Source organism: Lepisosteus oculatus, unplaced genomic scaffold (assembly GCF_040954835.1).
Source record: "Lepisosteus oculatus isolate fLepOcu1 unplaced genomic scaffold, fLepOcu1.hap2 HAP2_SCAFFOLD_277, whole genome shotgun sequence".
In the NCBI taxonomy this organism is placed as follows: Eukaryota; Metazoa; Chordata; class Actinopteri; order Semionotiformes; family Lepisosteidae; genus Lepisosteus; species Lepisosteus oculatus.
The window spans coordinates 15,271-33,398 of NW_027167810.1; the positions used below are offsets into that span (position 1 = coordinate 15,271).

Below are 18,128 nucleotides of genomic sequence, written 5' to 3' on the forward strand. Positions count from 1 at the left end.
TGCCGAATGGACATCTGGACTGCATTCCTAAGTGTCAGGAGTAAGTGACTCATATCTCACCTTGATCAACCAATCAGGGATTGGCAGGGGGTGGTAACACCACGTGGGTCTCCAATGCCTCCAATGTATTTCTGATGGAGCGCTATGAGCAAAGATTTAATAAGCTACTCCTGCCGATGATTCAGTTTAAAGAAGTAAAAGCTTTGCAAACAAAAGCAACTCGCTACCACAGCCAATATTAAATGTACTTGGTGGCACATTGCCATTTGCACTGGCTCAAAAGTGATCTGGCAGACGTTGTTCCCTACGTAAAGCTGAAAGCGCCAAAGAGCATTTCCATTGAGAAAAAAAAAATCTGCCTTGATGTTAAACATAGAGAGCCTGCTTTTTAGAAGTTCTCCCTCTAAACACCTTGTGCAGCCTCCCGACAGACTAACAAAAAGCGCCTTTTCACCAACTCAATTTATAATACGCCCCTCAAAACTCACAACCGAATAACAATCCACCCGTATATTTGATTTTCAAGATCCATTCAAGGCAACTTGGCTCTTCGTAAGCAAATAATTTCAGGGAAGAAACTCAGTTTAGTCAACTACTGGTGCATTCAGCACAGCACTTGCTCTTGCTTGTCAGGGTGGCCGAGTGGTCTAAGGCGCCAGATTCAAGGACATGTGTCTTTCCAGTGGGCTTGGGTGTTCTGGTCTCCAAATGGAGGCGTGGGTTCAAATCCCACTCCTGACAGCTTCTGTTTCTACCTCTCTTGAATTGTTCCAGTGCTAGCTGACAGTGAATGACTGAAATATAAAAGCAACAGAAGAAAGCAAGCAAGTCAGTGCAATTTATGAGTATTCTGCACTGTTAAAATGCACAGGTTTTCATACTTTTTGGAATTCATAGCTCAAGAAGTGACTCCTGTTTCATTTTCTATTCACCAACTTGATTTGCATTCCGCCCTCACACCTCACAACAGAATAACAAACGGCTGTTTCGAACGGAGTTTAATGTCGGTTTTTTACTTTATTAGAGAGAGGCACTGAACTTTGGGGAACGTGACATCCACCCAGTATTACTAGTAGGTTGATAAATATAAATGTTCTTTTTCCCCCCGTATGCTACCTCGCGAAATATAACGATGGCCAACTCCTTAAGTCGAAATTTAAACCCTTCTCACGCTACAAGACAGTCCGTCAACATCGCCGCGGCCCGAAGCGCGACCTTCGGTATGACGTTGGCGGAAGGGGGTAGGGTAAGTACGTCACAGCCAGGGGAAGCCCCTATCACGTGAGAGGGGTGCGGCGGGCAACTAGCCCACGGGGGCGAAGAGAAGTTGATTTGCGTGGAGTGTGGAAACACTACACGACCGGGCAAGCGAGCCGTTTTTTTTTGTTTTGTTTTTTCCAGAACATCAGAACAACCGCAAAGATGACCATCGATCCACCTCCGGACGTTTCCTTTTTTGTCCTCTTTGGCCTCCAAAATAAAAAAAAAAACTGGGATCCATCGTGGCGTTGCCAAATTAAAACGTCAACCACTTTTCGGGCTTTCGTGCTGTCCATGATGAAACCGTCATGGTTGTGTAAGCATACGTTACGTCACAGACCGGCGGCGCTCGGACGTGAGGAGTGTCGTTACGTTTTTGAAATGGCACGTCAGACAAGATCTCTGACAAGCTCTCCGAAAAACCCAAACCTGTAAAATTCAATTTCAATTCAGTTTTTTTATATAGCGCCTTTCACAACAAGAATGCCCCAAGGCCCCAAACAAAGGAGTTGTTCCACACCCCCGCCACCCTCTGAGTACAGTAGAGCCCCCTGTAATGACTGGAGGAGCTCACCCAGCTGTGTCTGGAGAGAAGCCGGGGTATCGGCTTCAACCACAGGGCTGGGCGGCTTGTTCCCCACCCCCACCCCCTTCTGTGTACAGAAGAGCCTCCTGTCCTGACTCCAGTAGGAAATGTCACCTGGAGGCAACACACCGGCTTCTTTTAACAGATGACCTCGGGAATCGGGAACAACGGAGCTGTGTGCGGCCGTCTGTACGGAGGGGTTCAGCGCGGGGGGGCTCCGGGCTCGGGTCTGGACCCGGAGGGGGGGGGGGGACTGTCTGTGTGGAGTCTGCATGTTCTCCCTGTGTTCTCCGGGTCCAAAGACAGGCTTTTGGGCTAATTGGCTTCTGGGAAAACTGGCCCTGGTGTGTGTGTCCTGTGATGGAGTGCTGTCCTGTCCAGGGTGTGTGAGTGAGTGTGTGTTTGTCATGTGATGGACTGGTTCCTGTCCAGGGTGTGTGAGTGTGTGTGTCTGAGTGTCCTGTGAGGGACTGGTTTCCTATCCAGGTTGTGTGTGTGTGTCCTGTGAAGGACTGGTGTCCTGTTCAGGGTGTGTGAGTGTGTGTGTGTGTCCTGTGATGGACTGGTGTCCTATCTAGGGTGTGTGTATGTCCTGTGATGGACTGGTGTCCTGTCCAGGGTGTGTGAGTGTGTGTGTGTCCTGTGAAGGACTGGTGTCCTGTCCAGGGTGTGTGAGTGTGTGTGTCTGTGTGTCCTGTGATGGACAGATGGTACCAAGCCTGGACACCCATGAGACACTGGCTTCCTCAGAAGACTCTCACGGAGGGCACACTGTCCCTAACCCGGGTCCAGAAGAAACTACAGTGATCTATAATTCCTGCGCCTCGGAAGGGTTTATGACGTCTATGTCCGGCGCCCGCGACCGCGGACCGGCGGTTTGGCGTCGCGCTCCGCAGCTCGAGCTTCGGTGCGAGGCAGAGCGGGAGGGAGTCGATGTGGCCTCGGTGCCATCTTTGCTGGTGAGTCAATTGTGACCGTTGCGGTACAATAAACCATCAATAAACCTTTTCCCACCCCGTCCAGTATTTCTGTCGCGGCCCACGTCCCTTACAATCGACAAACTATTAAAAAAAAACAGTAGCCCTTCGCAACATTACACGCCATTTTTTTTATTTTAAACGTCCTCTAGATACGCAGGTGGCTCGATACCTGTCTTATCCTCGCCGGCGTCTTTATACCGGCAAGTGAATTTTATTTGGGGTCCCTCAGAATTGTGACAGAAATGTCAGTGAACCACAATAAAAAACGAAACTTTTTTTTTAAAGGCGGTGAATGGATTTTCTGAGTAACCGTGTAGCGACTAACATAAGGAAAAAAAAGTTGTCTTTTCCTACGAAGACGTTTTGGTACAGGACTTTCTTTAAATATCAGTTGTGCATAGCGTTTTACAAAAAGTTGATGATGATCTTGGAGATAATTGCAAAGGAAAATTGAGATAACTACCAAAACGTTACGTGTGAAACGACAGGACAGAACTTTGAACCCACAAAGAAACAAAGGTATGAAATATTGCCTCGTCATGGGGGGTTGATAATTGTAGTAAGTGTTCCTAATTTTCGTAAAGAAATGTATATTATGGGAGTCACACGTGAGATTTAGTGTATATACGTTTCATATTGTGCATACATACGTGGTTAAAAAGTGGAATGAGTATGATTATAAACTCGTGTGTCCTATAATCAGATAATTTTTGAACAAGCTTTGATTAGACAGGTGAAAAACAACATCAGATCCTTTTTTTAATATATTCTCACGTCTGAATATAAGCTTCTCCCCTCTGGCCAACATTTCAGGGCTCCCAGGTGTAGATCCCAAATTGAAACAAATATTAATTTGTTACCCAGTTAAACAGTTAATAGAAGTGAGTGACCAGGGTAAATAAAGGTGGGTCAGTGTAAACTGTTTATTCTGGACCAGACTTCGTCATGTGTGATATGTCATGACTTCTTATATTAAGTTTTATCTTTATATTTAGTTCTACATGTGTAATAGATGCGATGTGTGTCCATAAAAAGGTTTCTCCAGGGGAAAATCAAGTTCGTTTTAAAACCGTGTTTCCTTTTTAGGGTACGTTTGCATTCCAAGTGTGGGGTTTTTGCCTTTTTATCATATTTTGGATGTGAATCCGTGGTATTTTTGCTGAGACAAGTTGCCTTTCTTATACGCGGAGGGATCTGCTCGTGAGATGTCCGCTTGGTCCATTTCTGAGCTCAGTATAAGGTGTAGAAAGCACGACTGTCATCATCACCCGCCTCTCACCCAGGTGTGGAATAATGTTGTGACTATTGCTTCAGCAATAACATGCTGATTGCATGTTTCTAGATGGGTATAACAGAGATCTCAACTACTGAGGGGCCTTATTAATAAAGTCTCCACAGCCGAAGCGCTGTGTCTCTTTTCAGCTGGCGATAAACCTTTCCTCGATCCTTTGCTGACTTGTAAAACTGTTCCTGATCAGAATAAAAAACGCTCCCGCTAATACACAAGCACCCGTGTCTCGCCAAAGCTGACAAATAAACAGACGGACAAGCCGCACTGCACGTGTGAACAGGGGAATGAGCGAGCGAGCGGGGATAGGGCGCCTCCTGCGCTTAAAAGCTTGCAGCACCTGGTATACCCAGGCGGTCTCCCATTTAAGTACTAACCAGGCCCATCCCTTTTTAGCTTCCGAGATCAGACGAGATCAGGCATGCTCAAGGGGGTGTGGCCGTAAGCGAGAGCAAAGCTCGCTGGCACCCTTCTTATTGAGAGGACAGCTCCGTCACCTCTTTTACGACGCTACTTTTTTTCCCTTGTGTTTTTCTCTTCTTCCCACGTTCTCTCTCTTCACTGCCTTCGTCCCCGCTCTATTTCACTTCAGCCTTTCACTCTTGCTTCCTTCCAATGAGGACGGAGCTGCGGGAGAAAGGGCGCTATAGAGGATCGCTGTGGAGAGCTGCTGCTGTGCTTTGACATCTGAGCTCTGTGGAAAACGATCTCAATACAATTCTGAAAAACGCGACTCTCCGAACGCCAGCCGAACAAGTCTCCACAGCCGAAGCGCTGTGTCTCTTTTCAGCTGGCGATAAACCTTTCCTCGATCCTTTGCGGACTTGTAAAACTGTTCATGATCAGAATAAAAAACGCTCACGCTAATACACAAGCACCCGTGTCTCGCCAAAGCTCACAAATAAACAGACGGACAAGCCGCACTGCACGTGTGAACAGGGGAATAATAATAATAATAATAATAAACTTTATTTTATATAGCGCCTTTAAAGGTGGCTTCTCAAAGCGCTTTACAGGATGACAATAACAATAAATAAGAAGACTACAACAATAAATAAGAAAATTTCACAAGACAGGACACAATTATAATTACAACAATACAACAATAACAATAGAGGAGACCGTGGAAGATGGTATTAAGAAGAGCAGAGGGGTGAAGAATGGAACCAGTTAAGTAAAGGCTTTTCTGAAAAGGAGGGTTTTGAGTCTGGATTTGAAGGAGTTTAGAGAAGGTGACTCTCTAATATCCTTGGGCAAAGAGTTCCAGAGCTTGGGGGCATAGCAGGAGAAGGCCCTGTCGCCCATACAATGTAGACGGGCTTGGGGGACAGTAAGGAGGGCAGAATTTGAAGAGCGGAGGTTGCGAGGTGGGGAGTAGGGTGATAAAAGTTCAGACAGGTATTGAGGTGCCAAGCCATGTAAAGCCTTGTAGGTGAGCATGAGGATTTTAAAGTCTACGCGGAATTTGACCGGAAGCCAGTGCAAGGACTCCAGGATAGGAGTAATGTGAACACTTGCACTAGACCTGGTCAGGATTCTGGCTGCTGAATTTTGGACATACTGCAGCTTGTTCAGAGTAGATTTAGATACCCCAGGGAGCAGAGCATTGCAGTAGTCAATTCGAGAGAATACAAATATGTTGATCAGCTTAAGATCACAGTTAATGATAGCATAGGGCGTAGTCTTGCGATATTTCTAATGTGAAAAAAAGATGTTTTGACAGTATGCTGTACATGTGGGTCGAATGTTAAGCCAGAATCTAATATAACCCCAAGGTTTTTCAATTTTGATTGGAGCTCAAGTACAGAGCCATCTACAGACAGGGTTACATGGTTGTTGAGGGCGGTCAAGGGAGCTGTGAACAAGGAGGTTACGCAGATTAGGTGGTCGGCGATATGAGATGATAGGGCGATCAGAAAAGAGGGCCCCAATGGAGGGATCATCCTGTACGATGGAAAAGTTCTGGTTAATGGTCCTGGGGATAGGAAGTGTGTTAGGGTGGTAAGGAAGCACCAAAGGAATGCAGTTTTTACGGCGGGAGTTCCTGATCGGGTTGATGGTCCGGGGGGTGTTTTTGGCTCGGGCAAGGGCCTTGTCAATCACACTGCTGGGGTATCCTCTGTTGATGAAAAATGAGTACATTTCGAGGGCTTGGTTCTCGAAGTCGATGTCGTCGCTGCATAATCGTCGTAACCTAAGGAATTGTGAAAAAGGAAGAGAGTTTTTAGTGTAGTTGGGGTGAAATTAGCTGTACAGGAGGTAGCTGTGTGAATCCGTGGGTTTGTAATAAACTGAAGTGGACAGTCGGGGGTAGTTGATAGACAAGTGGATGTCTAGAAACGGAAGAGTGGTGGAAGATATGTTAACCGTATATTTGAGGGACGGGTGGAAGTTGGTGAAATGGTGCAGGAAGAACTCAAGCTGATCGTTGGAGCATGTGGCGGCACCGACGCAGTCATCAATATATCGCTTGTAGAGGTCAGGGACATAGCCAGTGTAGGAAGCGAAGAAGCGTTCTTCTACCCAGCTGACAAAAATGTTGGCATAGCTGGGTCCCATTCTGGTGCCCATGGCAACTCCACTGACCTGTTGGTAAAAAAGATTATTGAAAGAGAATGCGTTCAGTGTGAGGACCAATTCTGCACGGCGTACCAGGGTGTGGGTGGGTGGATCAAGCACTGTGCGTTTGTCCAGCATGTGCTTGAGGGCTGTAAGGCCGTCATTATGGGGAATGACGGTGTACAGAGATGTGATGTCCATGGTAAAAATGTAGCATTCGGTACCCTGAAATTGGAAATCATTAAAAAGTTGGAGCGCGTGGTTGTTGTCTTTGATGTATGAGGGAAGATCTTCAACCAGCGGTCTCATGAGGCTGTCGAGAAAGGCTGAGATGTAAGTAGTTGGACAGTTACATGCTGATACGATGGGGCGTCCAGGGGTGTCCGGTTTGTGGATTTTGGGGAGGAGGTATAATTGAGATACCTGTGGATGTTCCATGATGAGCCGGTTCGCCTCCTGGGGGAGCTCGTTACTGCTGATAAAAAGGGAAATGGTGGAAACCACTTCCTTTTGGTAGTCAGTGGTAGGGTCCTGTTGGAGAGGGAGGTAGGCAGAAGTGTCAGTTAGTTGTCTAGAGGCTTCAAAGATATATAGATCCTTACGCCACACCACAACAGCACCTCCTTCGTCCGCTGGTTTGATGACAATATCATCCCTGTTGCGGAGAGACTGGAGCGCCTGATTTTCTCCTTGGGTGAGGTTAGACCTATGTTTACTGGGTATAGGGAGTGCCTTGGGAGCTTGATTAGTGCATTGGTTGATGAAATAATCAACTGGTGGAAAACGGCCAGAGGAGGGAGTCCAACAGCTCTGTTTGGGATTAATGTTGTTAATGACATCAATAACCGGGTTGTTATCAGCTGCCTGTGAAGAGAAATTGTCGGCAAAATGTGCTCTGAGACGGATCCTGCGGTAAAAGCGGTTAAGGTCGACATTGGTCTGGGTGATGTCCAGTTTCCTGGGAACTGGTACAAAACTGAGCCCTTTGCTGAGGAGGGATCGCTCATCCTGTGAAAGGGAAGGGTCAGAAGGTATGGTGACAACAAGGTTAGGGTTGGTGAGGGTGTTCGGGGTGTTGATGGTTTTCTTCTGTAGAAGATGACTGAGTTTTTTGGCCTTCTCTGTAGTGAGAAACTGGTCGAGTTTAGAGTTGAGAGATCTAATGAGGTTAGTTATGAAGGGAAGATGATGTGGAGCTGTCAGCCGTAGAAATTCCTTAGCCTCTTTGATGTTGTTGTCGGAAAGGATAATCTGTTTTTTGAGGGAGAAAATGGTAGAGAGCATTAGTTTCCTAGAAAATTGTTTTAGAAGTCTCTGAGTGTTACTCTGGGTGGTATCAGAGTCAAAAGAAAAGGTATTAAATTTAAGGCGAAATCCTTTAGGGATGATATTATGTCGACGACATCTGTAAAGGAATAGAAGGTGGTTAGAAAGCCTGGTCTTGGAACAGATAGCTGTAAAGAGACGGAATGCTGGTTTAGTGAGAGAAGCGGGCAAGTGGCCCAGGGAGGAAGAGAAGGTATGACGAAGAGATCTAGAAAAAGATTTGGAGGAAGGCATAGTGGGTCGCATATATTTTCATTTTTCTCTTTTTTACATAACACGCTTTCGAGAAATAGACTGTCTTGTAATGAAAGCTGCATTAGAAAATGTGTATCTAAATTAAAATCGGGAATATGTCTTTTGCGTTATTCAGCTTTCTTGGGAACACTATGGGATCTCAGAATTGTGACTTAGAATCATAGAATTGCGACCTAAAAACTCAGAATTTTGACTTTATATCTCACATTTGCAACTTCGAAATAGCCCATATTTCATTGTCTGTCCTTTTGTTATTGTAACGGATTCGGGTTCTAGCCAGCAAGACCTGGGTTTGAGCCAATACGGGGTTTGAGGCACGAAGTAGGGTGGGAGCGGCGAGGGCACAAACCCTAGAACCCGAATCCGTTACAATAACAAAAGGACAGACAATGAAATATGGGCTATTTCGAAGTCGCAAATGTGAGAGATAAAGTCAAAATTCTGAGTTTTTAGGTCGCAATTCTATGATTCTAAGTCACAATTCTGAGATCCCATAGTGCGTTTTTTTTACTCCCTGGCGGAAACGGGCTTCCATAGGTTCTCAGTGCTGCGAAGCAAAAGCAATCTCTGGAAAATCAGACAAATTATTATCAGATCATGTCAAAAGCTGATCAGTATTTCTTTACTGGGAAGCAAAGAAATGCTTGTATTACACATTTTAATATGACATGCAATTACACATGAAAAATAGTAAAATTATTTTCATTGCGGTACGTGTTGATAGAACAGCCCCCTCGATAAAGGAAAGTGTGGACGGACGTGTCGCATGTTCCGTACTCTGTCTGACAGCGAGTTTAACACACTTTCCTCGGAAATTAGAAACTAATTGAACAATAAATTAATCTGAGCAAATTTTACACGTGTGGGTGATTTAATTCTGTCGAAATTGCGTGGAACTCCTCCGCTGAGGTCAGATACACACGGGAAAGTGTTCAGGAGGCTTCACGGAGTCCCGCCTCATACTGGAAGCAGGTTCTAATTAGACGCTGAGAACAATCCGGGTCTCTGTGTGTAATTGATTGTGTTGATTGAGCGGTAGTGTGACCAGGTGTGCGGTAGCAGGTCCTGCCAGTATAAAAACCTAGTCACCGCGTTCACACTTTATGCTTTCTTGCTTCAACACGGTTTTGTGGTTTACTTATTTTACTCCTGTAGCAATTAAGCGGGACGTTAATTTGGCGATGCGCTCGTTTCTCTTTGTGCTGTGCCTGTGCGCAGGGGCCGGGCTCCCCGCACTGGTCTCCGCTGGGCCGGCTGGCTGGGACTCTCGGGAATTGGCGCTCCAGGCCGACCTCCCGGCTCCTGAAGATGCAGCCCAGTTGGAGGACTTGAACCTGGCAGATGCGCCCTCCGAAGACCTGTCTACAAGCGAGAACGACTCGCAGTCCTTGGCTCCCGACTTTCGCCGCCTTCCCGTGTCCAGAGACGCGTACTCGCCCTACTTCAACAAGGAGAAGATGAAGCCGGCAGCCGCCCCTTACCCGCCTACATCAAGAGCGTCCTGTTTCCTCCCCAGCGAGGGCGGCAGCCGGCTCGCCCGGCCATCGGGGGCACCCGAGCAGTGGCTGTGTGGTGCGACTCCAGCAGGATGTACGTGAGGGTCAGTCGGCTCCTGTTCGGCTTCAGCTGTCGGCCATCGGAGGTGACCTTGGGCAACTGCAGCGTCAGCCGAACCACACGCCATTACTTCTACTTCATCTACGGGCTTCACGAGTGCGGTACCGAGCGATCGGTAAGCGGGTCTTCATCTACAGGCAATGTATTGATGTGAACTGTAGGGCTAGTGCCTTTCCTGGGAATACCCCTTCCTCTGTGACCTTGCAGGTTGTCCAGGGCCGCCTGGTGTACTCCAACACTCTCCGCTATGCCCCGCCCTCCTCCAGTGCGCCTGTGCATCACTTCATTCCCTTCTCTGTGCCGATCAAGTGCTCCTACAACAGGTAGGCAGGGCTCTGCTGCTGCTGGGAAAGTGTCCAGAAGCCCTTCATCTCCTCTGTCCTGCAGGTTCCACTACTCCTACAAGGTTGGCTATGTCCCCACGTGGGCCAGGAGAAGGACCTTCTTCAAGGACCTGAAAAACAAGCACAGCTTTGTCCTGCTCACCACCAACTGTAAGCTCCTTGAGCGAGTGGCTCCTCCTGCCAGCAGGGGGTGCTGTGTGCAGGTGTAATGCTGTCTTTCTCTCTCCAGCCCACTGGGTCCGGCTCTCTCCTAAGGATGAGTACTTCCTGGGTCAGCCCATGTACTTCCAGGCCACTGCCTACTTTGCCACAGCGGAGCAGAGGCTGTACATCCACTAGTGTTACGTAACCGAGAAACCGGACCAGCACTCGCAGCCCCGTTTCCCTGTGATCGATAACTTGGGGTACGGCCCCTTCTGGGAGCAGAGGTGGGCAGGAGCCCCGAGAGCCTGCAGGGGTTCATCCTTGTCCTTGTCCCCAGGTGCATGGTGGACAGCACAGCAGATGGCTGCCTGTCCAGGTTTGTACCCTCCAAGCAGAAGGATGTGCTCCGCTTCACAATTGATGCCTTCCTCTTCCAGAAGAAGCTGTCCAGGAAGGTACTGCTCTCAAAGGCTGCTCAGCCTTCTTGCTCTACTGATCCATTGTCTGCTTTTCCATCCATGATCTAGATGTGAACCAGACTGTGGCAGCTGTAGTGCCTAGAGCTGCCAGCTTGCCTTCACTGATGGCAGAAGGTCCTTCTCTGTCCCTCTATTGGCCTTGATCCCTTAATGCTGTGACCTTCCCTCTTGCAGCATGAAGTGACTGAGCTGTACATGCACTGTCATGGCTGTGGCTCCTGCTAAAGCAACACCAGGGACCAAGTCCTGCACCTACAACAGGGAGGCTAAGAGGTACTTCTGCAAGGAACCTGCTGAGGGTGCTCTGGGACATGCCAGGTGGAGGCCTCACCTGTCCTCCTCTCCTCCAGGTGGGAGGAGCTGTATGGTGACCATGAGGTCTGTGCCTGCTGTGAGTCCAGGTGTGCTGGCAGTCAGAATGAAGGTGGGTCTGGTTCTCTATCCCTTGTGGATGCATCTCTGCCCAGGAGACAACCATGCTTGGACAACTGAGGAATGATCCCGTGCTGGACAAAGGGACTGTGTAGATGAGTAGACTGTGGGTCTCTGGGTATAGCAGATCCCTCACTCCTGGGTGTTACTTGTCCACAGGTACTAGGAGCCTGGTGACCAGCAGTCGGGTGGCTGTGGCACCAGTAGAAGCTCCTCTGGATGTGGGAGCTGACTGGACTGAGGATGAGGAGGGAGACCCTCAGAGCTCCAGTGAAGATGCTGAGAGGACCAGAGAGGATGTGGAGGGAGCAGAGGACTTTGGAGATGTTGGCCAGTGGACAGGTAGGGTCTGGCAGGAGGAGCTCCTGTAGGGGTGGGTGTCCTGCAGTTCAGCTGGATTGTTCTCCTTCTTCCTCCCCAGGTGCCTGAATGAAGGCTCCAGCCTGGCCCTTGTGACTCTCCTGCCTCCAGTCGCCTTGTAATGGCAACATTTCAATAAAGCTGTGAAAGACCCTTCTGCCTGCCCTTGTTTCTTTATGGTTTACAGGTTTGAATGGGGTGGAGGAATTCAAGGGAAGTGAGACCCATTAATAAATTAAAGTACTGTATTTGTGGGGGTTCCACTTTCAAGAATGCTTCCTGTATTGCTGCCAATGAGGACTGAAAATGGCTGGAGTTATAAAGCATTGTACTGGGGGAAGATGGCCGCACTATTCCTTGGACAGGTCATTGTGACTTTTTTTTTTACTGTGGGAGAGACAGAGGTGTTCAATATACTGGAAATCCTCCCGTTTCCGAGAGGGGTAGTGCTTATGGAGTGAGTTGCTACTGTAGTGCCCAGTAAGAGTGAGATCTGATGTCCTATTCTGGGCTGCACAAACTGACTAAAATAAACACAAGGAAGGAATTGTCAACAGGGGCTTGGTGTAAAGTAGGCCTTCCTTCCTTAGCAGAGGAACAATACTGGTGTGTGAATAATGGTACAGTTAGAATCTCGGAGGTCTTATGTTATGGGTGTTGGTTTCACAGCAGTGGTAGTGGACAGTCATAAGTATTAGGATTGAGACTGGAGATCCCAGTACTTGATCCGGAAGACAGGTGTTCACAACTACCTCTACCAGCAGCACAGATGGTGTAGATTGAGACTGAATGCTTACTACACAAAGCCTCTCCACTGTTTCAGTGTCCCGTGTCATGGATTTCAAGTGAATCCTAGTCTTCCTTTGTGACTACCTATAATTTGCACAAATCATGATGGCCCACTAAGGCTGTCAATTTTTAGCCCTACTGCAGTGCCCTATTAAAGTTTCAAGGATTTAGAATAAACTATTTTATATAATGGTTCCGAAGGTGGCTTCTCAAAGCACTTGACAAAATTACAATTAGAATACACAGGATAAAACAATTCCAATAGATTGAGGAGAAAAGTAGAAGCAGAGGGGTAAAGAATAGAACCAGTTCAGTAAAGGCTCTTCTACAGAAGAAGGTGTTGAGTCTGAATTTGAAGGAGTTTAGGGAAGGTGACTCTGGTATCCTTGGGGAGAGAGTTCCAGAGCTTGGGGGCATAACAGCAGAAGGCTCTGTCACCCATACAGTGTAGACAGGCTTGGGGGACAGTTAGGAGACTAGAATTAGAAGAGCGAAGGTTATGATGTGGGGAGCAGGTTGATAATAGATCAAACTGCTACTGAGAAGCAACTGAAATGTGATGGCATGTTCTACATTTTATGCAAGACAGGTAATGTTAGGATTTTATGGAACAGTGGTAATGGCAGCACTTTTGAGGATCGTTGGTACAACGGCAATGCTCAAGGATTCATTTCTAATATTGAGGACAATGGGTTATATACCCATCGTTCTTACCAAAGGATCAGAGACCTTTTGCTATATATAAAGACTCCTTTCCACCACTAATTTATACAGGTTTGGTCCATTTGGGCTTTATCAGTTAAACATTTAATATTGTATTTGTCAGTTTGTTGATGCCTATATATCACAGTGATCTGCACACACATCTTTGACTGAATATGGGCTGCCAAACCTCTCCACCAAACTTATGTATCACGGTAGGTACACAAGAAGTTTCTTTGTAATAACAGGGTTGGTGCCAGTAGTCAGATTGGGTCAATTGCAAGGTAAGAACAGCATCGCATTAACTGGAGATGATCCAGAGATTAGCATGCAGCTCTGTACGCCAGATTACTACCGATTTGCAACGCGCTCGTCTGCTGACTTTAGTCCCCTGCTCAATAATCACAATGTTCCCAATTGCAATGAGCCCAAGGAAACAGCTGCTGCTCTCTAGATGACACTACAGGACAGGACTAAGTACAATTCCTGCAATAGACTAAGCAGTTTAGTGCCAAACTAATGGAACACTGAATCCTATGGGACAGTTCCGAATGTAGTAACAGCTTAATACTGAAATAATATCGTAAACACCTTGTGATCTTAAGAATCTGTCGCTGTTAAAAAGTATTATAATAATAAGCTAAAATTGTACTGCAGCCACAACACAGTGGACCTGCAGCTCCTGTCCTGATCATACAGAAAGATGTCATCACTATGTAGTGTGCTCTCTGAAGGCACCAGTTCTGTAGGGTTTGGGCATTTACTGGGACAATTATTAATTGTAGCAGTAAATCACAAAATGATTCTTTTAATGGCTTTAGAATCCAACCATGCGATATAACTCAAACAATGCACACACACAGGTACTAATACACGAGGATACATTTCTTAATATATGGAATATGCATATAAACCTAACAGATCTTATCGAGAGGGTTATCAGAATACAAAGGGTATATATTCAGTCAGTTACCAAGAGTTACATATATCAAGAGGACATACGTTCAGTATATCATTCATTTAGACCATTTCGTAATTGAACTTGGTTACAACGTCTACATTAGATACTCAAAACAAGTACATAACTCTTAGGAATTAAATTGATATCAACTGTTTGGGATAACAATTGAATTCTCGAGCTGTAATGCATTGAAGTTGAATACTCATCCAATCTCTGGGGATTCAGATCTCCTGCGGGCACAAAGAAACAGTTGCAGGCTGTTGCTGTCCAATCCGCGCTCTCTGGCTCGGTGCCAGGCTGTGCTGTGCGGCTTGTGACGGTGCGCTGCTGATGCTCACTGACCAGCTAGTTAGTGTTGGCTTTAACTAGCAAAGTTTGCACACAGGAGAAAAGATGACTGTGAGTCCCAGCAAGTCAGGAAGTGGACCGGTTCGTTCCTGATGAAGAGCTAGTTCTGAATAGTGATTCAGCTGTCAACAGTTCCGACCTGTTCACGAGGCCTGCTCGGGTGGATCCTCTGGTTACTCTCTGGCAACCTCCGCTCTAGACTCTTAGAACAAAGGAAAGTTCTGGCACTCGGACACACTGGCCGTTCCATGGTTGTCCGGGCTGAGTCTCAGGATGGTCAGGAGGCGCGCTGCGAGAATGTCCTGCCCTTGGCAGCCTTTCTGCTCCTGGGCCGTCCCGCCCTGGAATTGTCTCACACTCCTGGAATTCTCCTTTGAATTCCCTTTAGAATAGTCTTGGAGCTCTGTGTTGCCTGTTTTTACCTGGAGGAACTTCAGCTCGTTCATTGGATGAAAGTTTCATGGGCATCAGAGACCCACGTGGGTTACTCGGCCCTACCAGTCCCTGATTGGTTGATCAAGGTGAGATATGAGTCACTTACTCCTGACACTTAGGAATGCAGTCCAGATGTCCATCTGGCACTCCCTAGACAGATAGGCCCCAATGGATGCCCACTGATCATGATAGCTAGGCTTAGCTAAATGCATCCCCATTTGGGAGCTGTCCCCTATCAAAAGAAAACATCTTTAAATCACCCTGCCTGAATAGCTTGAAGAGAGAGATGGGGCCTCATTTGGGAAAGCACAGCAACACTTAATTCTGTCTTATTAATAAGCATTGCCGCTACAAATAGTAGGAAGAAAGATACAATGTTTTGAAAATGTAATATGTTTTAAAGGATTAAAGGGAAAAGAAATACTTTATATAAACTAATTCAACTGAGCTCCTCTAAACAATATAGCCTGAAGAATTGCCAAAGCACAATGTATCAATTTTGGTGACACTGGGGTAAAAGGATCACAACACACAAGGAGCCCAACCACAAGGCTTATTTTCAACAGCAAAATTTGTGCTTGATAAAATTTGACAAAAAAAGGAATATTACACGCACGGAAACCAATATTTACCACTAGGGTAGAATGCAGCATAGAACAGTTGGATAGAAGGTTAATGTAACTCTATAGTGCATCACAGAGGTCAGTCTCTTCCCCCTCATTATGCAGGCTGACTTGTTCACAGTGAACTGTCCTCCAGCGATAGTCAGCTGTAATCACTGACGCAGACATGATGTTAATACTCTGACAGCATCTTGGCTGATTTGGTTAAAGTGTTTTCCTATTAAACAGGAGATTCTGCGTTCAAATCCCACCAGTGTCTTTCTTCCTGTCTTGTCTTACAAAATGAATCACTATGGATGATTACATGCAGCTTGATTTTGTTTAATGCAAGTTTTCATTCCCTTTCTGATGGCTCTCTCTACAGTAATTTTTAAAAGTACTAATCGGGATGGATTACTGTACATATCCTCAGTTAAGGGGAATATATAAGTAGTGACTATCCAAATTGCATTTTTGTGTGAAACGCATTTCAGAAAATCGAAAACTAATTTTCAAAACTCACAATAACAAGACAAAGGCAAAACATAAGTTCACTTGCACTTTATGCATATTTACCACAACCTTGCCTTCTGATCATAAAAAAGTCTTAATTTTAATATAGCAGTTTTAAATGGGACATTCAGAACATGGCATATGAGAATATATGATTAACCGAGGATGAGCAAAGGATGATCGCACTTTCTGCTTATTGCTATGAACCTACCTCTGGTTATAAAAATGTCTCAAAATTCTGACACTGAGGTGTGAGACCCAATGTAACAGGCTCTCATAATCCCGAAATACAAGAAATTTTACTGTAGCGTTTTATAAATTTGACCCTGTGAACATTGTATGTCCCTCTTTCCTCATTACCAAAACATCTCAATGTCCCGACACTATGTACATTTGTAATTACAACACTTCACTGTTTCATTTATGAGTTGTGACATTGTGAACATGGCATGTTAAAGTATATAGAAAATCTAGATCAGAACAGGCTAAATGCAATTCCTAGTGATTTATCATTTTCTTACTTTCTAAATTAAAAAAATATTTTTTCAGTGATTAGGACACTTCAGTATGACATAAAATATGCTTCAATGACAGAATAAATAATAATAATAAATAATCATGGAAAAAATACCCAAAGTGGACATTCATAGTTGTGATTATAGGAATGTTAGCTATCGGGTGGGTAGCTGCGTCAGCATGCGTAGGCTGCAAAGGAACAAGTAAAGGACTATTCCTGCTGAAAAGAGAAGAAAAGAATCACAATGTTTCGGCTGTGGAGCCTTCTTCAGGTGTGAGAAAGACAGGGCAGTAAGCAAAGATAATTTTCTTTTTATCTTTGCTGAATGCAGTTTATCGCTGATGACAACATCAAAGACATTAAGGAGTTTTTACGGCTAACAGCTCCACATCAACTTCCTTTCATAACTAACCTCATCAGATCCCTCAACTCCCAACTCTTCCAGTTTCTCACTTCAGAGAAGGATAAAAAACTCAAAATTCTCTACAAAGAAAAAACATCAACATCCTTATCACCTCCACCAATCCTAACCTTGGTGTTACTACACCTCTGACCTTCCCCTTTCACCCCTTTGCATCCTCAGCTAACATATTTTAATAGTACAACAAAATTACAATAGATTGTACAGTATTTATGTTTAAAATTAAGGTAAATGTGTCAAAATATCGAAGTCCAAATGCACGGTGCTAATGTAACAAAGCTTGCAAGTTCTTAAACAAATCTGCATTGTATTTTTAAAATATTTCAGCAGAGGATGCAACGGGGGTATAAATGACGACTCGACTTTTTCTTGGGTGAATTTGGTTTCCTGGGGAGTAGCGATGTTGGGAATACAGTAATCGGACATTTCCCAGTGATTCAGACACGTGTTAAGCACTCGCATTTCCTGCAAATATTGAAATGGTTAAGGTTTCGCTTAGAAATCCAATCGACCTTTGCGAAGACAATATTTACATCGCAAAAGAAACCCGTCCCTGGGTGGACTCGAACCACCAACCTTTCAGTTAACAACCAAACGAGCCACACAGACGGAATGGTGGGTCCCTGTCTCACCTCACAACTTTCCGGTTAAAAAAATATATTTTTTTGCCAGCTGGCAATATTTCTTCTGCACTGATAATCAAGAATTGAATTTCATTTCTCGCAAGCTGTGTGAATTTCTTGAAATACAAGTTTTCCAGAAAGGAAATTAATACATGCATTTAACGAAATCAAGCCCTTTGTGATAGTCCGAAATGGTACGTTATGTACCACAAGATAGGAAAAAAAACATGACTGGGATTTTAAGCTACGTGACCTATGGTACCAGACCGGGGAAAAGTTAGCTTGAAGTTCGAAAACGATTTTGGCACGCCTGTAGCGTTTACACGAAACCTCTTAGAATCGCGAGAATACTTGCTTTGTGTATAAAATACATTGTGAATGCTTTCTCAGCCTGTACTTTTTCGTTTATATGACATTTGTTTGACCAAGCACGAATATTCTTTTGTCCATATCATCGCAACGGAAGCACAGAACGCCTTCAAACCAAATGCATTTAAAAGACCACGACATGTGGATATTTCCACAGCCTCTACATCAAAGTATCAGTGAGCTAATTATCCTTTTTTAAACCTCCGGTTTTTCATCGA

The 18,128-nt window shown here is 45.4% G+C and overlaps 1 long non-coding RNA gene, 1 other non-coding gene and 1 pseudogene across 2 annotated transcripts; 2 read left to right on the plus strand and 1 right to left on the minus strand.

Annotated features, from left to right (window-relative positions):
• Positions 1 to 628: 628 nt before the first annotated feature.
• trnal-caa (transfer RNA leucine (anticodon CAA)) lies at positions 629 to 741 on the plus strand. The gene is made up of 2 exons: positions 629 to 666; positions 696 to 741. It is a non-coding gene; the product is annotated as a tRNA-Leu (tRNA).
• A 3,701-nt stretch (positions 742 to 4,442) lies between these two features.
• LOC138227225 (5S ribosomal RNA) lies at positions 4,443 to 4,561 on the minus strand (annotated as a pseudogene).
• Positions 4,562 to 10,724: 6,163 nt separating this feature from the next.
• On the plus strand, positions 10,725 to 11,513 carry LOC138227223 (uncharacterized). Its single transcript, XR_011184876.1, has 4 exons — positions 10,725 to 10,814; positions 11,013 to 11,111; positions 11,189 to 11,262; positions 11,430 to 11,513. It is a non-coding gene; the product is annotated as an uncharacterized lncRNA (long non-coding RNA).
• Positions 11,514 to 18,128: the final 6,615 nt, after the last annotated feature.